We start from the raw sequence: 4058 nt of genomic DNA, 5'->3' as shown, positions 1-4058 counted from the left end.
CAGGAGGGAGCCGGACCGAACCAGTCCAGATTGGCTGAGTCACCAGGGAACTAAAGCTGCAGATGAAGCTGCACAGAAGGCATTAGAACATGAAGAGTGTGAGGAAGCCTCAGTCAGTGCCGCTGGGGCCCGAGATGAACAGATAAGTATTGAGAAACTACACCAGGACACTTCTGAGGAGGAAATAGGTATGTGGACAAAGCAGGGCGCAACGCAAGGGAAGGATAACGTTTGGAGACGAAACGACAAGGTAATGGCGCCTGAATGCATACAGAATACCTTATTGGAGTTGCACCATGGCCTGTCCCATTCAGGATGAGAGGCCATGACCGGGAGTCTTGGAAGAGATTGGTGGTGGAAGGGGATGGGGAGAGATATTGCTAAATATTGCCATCGATGAGTTACGTGCGCACAATATAATCCAGGCAGGCCCATTAAAATTAAAATGGGACACCAGCCCCGTGCACGGGGGCCATGGGAACACGTACAAATTGATTTCACAGGTCCTTTGCCCCCATCCCATGGAAAAAGATATTGCCTAGTGATTATAGATCAATTTACCCAGTGGGTGGAAGCTTCACCCACATGTGATTACACTGCCTCAACAGTGGCAAGGATATTGATCCGAGCAGGTGATTCCCCGAAGGGAAGTGCCTCTTCAAATAGATTCCGACCAAGGCACCCACTTCACGGGAAAAATTGTAAAAACAATATGCCAACTGATGGGCATAAAACAAAAATTCCACATCCCCTACCACCTGCAGAGTTCTGGAATGGTAGAGCGCATGAACCGTACCCTTAAGAACGCCCTGGCAAAGGCCATGCAAACGTCAGGAAAAACGTGGACAGAAGTATTACCCATTATATTGATGAAGTTAAGAGCCACGACAAACCGGACAACCGGATTAACCCCTTATGAACCAATGACAGGAAGGGCGATGCAATTACCAGAGAACATCATAACAAGGGGGGCCGATGTAGGCCCATTAAAAGACAAAATAAAACGGTATGTTTTGGAACTAAGTACTCAATTAAAAGGAATGCGTAAATTAGTTAGGGACAATCAGGAAGAAAGAGACGCGGAAGCAGAGCTTACAAAGCTCCCTGAAGTCCCGTTGGCGGGAAGTCGCATTATGGTAAGGGTCCTCCCGGGAAAACCGGGGTTTGCCCCAAAAATGGGTAGGACCGTATGAGGTTATAATCAGCGGGGACACTTGTGCCTGCATCGATGTTAAAGGGAACGGACAATGGAAGCATTGGATCCAGCTTAAGGTTTTTGAACCAGCCGTTTAGCACACGTATTAGTTGTTGTTGTTTGTCTATTTACAGATTGACAGCGAGAGATTCTTCAAGCAAGCCATACGGCCATTTTGCCTTTGACTATTTGTTAATTAAAGAGTAATAAGATGAAACTATATATTGCGATCGGTGCGATTATCATAGGTCCGGCCTGCTAGCTAGACCGAAACGAGAGTTACATGTAAATACCTTTTTGTACATGTCTTATGTTTATGCGCAAAATGAGAACTTTTCCAGTTGCTGGGTATGTTCGCACATCCCCATACATAGCAAAGGAGGCATCCCCTTGAAGTCAATCTCCCTTAACATTTCGGAAGTAGCGGAGTGGGTAAGGCGACAAAACGGTACAGGGGAAGTAAATGATACTTGGAACCAGAGTGGGGATAAAGAAACGCGGAGATCGGGGGGGGTTACCTTTTGGATGCATTGACAAATGGTCCCAGCTGGAATACAATAGGTCGGTACGACCCCCGTTCCTGGTTTTGACCAACACCTCAGGAGTTGGAAGGCCCACCGCTGACATTTGTTTCACTAGAAACCTGACCGGTGAGGAAACAGGTTTTGTAGCAGGATACTTTAACCTCGCCAGGCGGAACATAATAGCCAGCGAAACAACAAACCAGGGGTTCTTTGAAATAGAGGGTTTGAAAAATCAGACAAGTAGCCAGGACTGGGACCCTAAGATTAGGTGGCGACGGGGGCTGAGAGAGAGATTGGGATTGAATCTAACAGCATACAATGGCACTTATTTTGTGTGCGGGCATAAGGCCTACCCCTGGTTGCCACAGGACTGGAGGGGGTCCTGTTATTTGGGATATGTGGTCCCTTTTGTCAGACGGGTACGTACTTTAGCAGAAGTACAGACACCAGGTCGACTAAGACGAGATCTTACCCCGGTAGAGAGGCTATTTGGGGTCATAATGCTCCCATTCGGGATAGGACGCACCATGGATGAATTACGTAACCTAGAGAGGGTACTGGAACAGATAGTTAACGACACTGCTGAAGCAATAGAGGGCATAACGGCTGAAATGGTAGCCATACGCACAATGGTACTCCAGAACCGAATGGCCCTAGATACTCGCACAAAGTGGGGGCACATGTGCCTTAATTGGAACTGAATGTTGCACTTACATTCCCGATAATTCAGAAAACATAACCAACCTCGCTGATCACATAAGAAGGGAGGTAAAGAAGTTATCCACGACAGCAGGAGGATCTGGCTGGTTTGACTGGCTATTGGGGGATCCTGGTAATTATTCTGGTTGTAATAATAATTACTTGCTATCTGATTATCGGGTGTTTTATTATCTGCTGTAAAGTTATGATGGCTCGACTGATGCCAGTAGCCAGTGTAATCGCCGAAGAAGAAGCACACCTGATGGAAATACCTGAAGACACCAAGGATGAAGAAACAGACGACGATGACACCGACCACTATCTTTGAAGGGTAGCCTAGAGCTACAGGCAAGGTGGACATACGGAACATCAGGGAAGTAACATACCCCAAAGGACGAATATATGACACCATGCTACTATCATTGTGGTCATCTGGATTTCGTGAACATCCTCCAGGACCAAAAGGGGGAATATTGATGGAGCGGATTTTTGGACATATACTTGACTAGTATACGGGACCAAACATTTGTTTTTATTTTCTCCTTTAATGAATTTTGTAAGGGACAATACTGATGCATTATGCTTTATACATAAAAAAACACAGTTAGACTTCAAGGTATGCTGGCCTTGAGTTATGGAGATAGGAAAGTGAGATAATGAACGACTGGAGATATAATTAAGTGGGATTTTTGTCTATACCGGTGCCAAAAGGGCCTGCCCTTGTTTATAATGCCCTGTCACAATGCAGGCTGGCTTATATCAAGAGTTCAGCCTTGGATGAAAAGCTTTGTAAACCTTGTAATGCGATGATTAGACTTAAAGACAAGTGCTAAAGCATGTGATGTAAAGTGACGTAATTTGTAAGATAAAAGAACCTCACTGGAGATACCAAACGGAGAAGTGGTTCAAAGACAGGGGTCTTTAACACTTCTCCCAAAGCTTTGTCTCCGATTTAATAAACCTCTCTTTATATATTATACAGTCTCGGAAATATTTTTCCACAACACAGAGATTGCGGGTTCAAATCCCACCATGGAAGTTTGACATTTTAAATTCAGTTAAAAAAATCTGGAAGTAAAAAGCTGGTATCGGTAAAAGTGATCATGAAGCTGTCGGATTGTCGAACCAACTGGTTCATTAAATAAAGAAATCTGTTGTCCTTATCCGGTTTGGCTCCACTGACTCCAGTCACACACCAATGTAGTTGACTCTTAACTCCCTAGCAAGCCACTCAGTTGTATCAAACCACTTCAAGGAGGCAACCCATCACCACCTTCTCAGAGCATCTAGAGTTGTCAATAAATGCCAGCCTTTTCAGGAACAACCGCATCCAGAGAATTAATTTTAAAAATCATGCAAAATCATGTAGTTCATGTCACAGGAATGTTAAAAATGTGATTTTTTTTTGATGAGGGTTCTTCCTATTTATTTGAACAGGCTACTGGCCCAGAGAGCATGATCTATATCACATTTGGGTAGGGAGTACAAAATCCAGCAAAAAGTGGCCAATTGTAGTGGTGGCATAAAAGTGGGACAATTGTTCACGATGGCACAAAGAAGACATATGGGCAACTTTGATTCCATGAATGCTGAAGATTTAGTATTCCTGCTACAGGCAGTACACTAAAGGCTCTATTTGG

The sequence above is a fragment of the Pristiophorus japonicus genome, chromosome 9 (assembly GCF_044704955.1).
Source record: "Pristiophorus japonicus isolate sPriJap1 chromosome 9, sPriJap1.hap1, whole genome shotgun sequence".
NCBI lineage: Eukaryota > Metazoa > Chordata > Chondrichthyes > Pristiophoridae > Pristiophorus > Pristiophorus japonicus.
The sequence above is the reverse complement of the archived record's forward strand: the minus strand, read 5'-3'. Positions refer to the sequence as shown.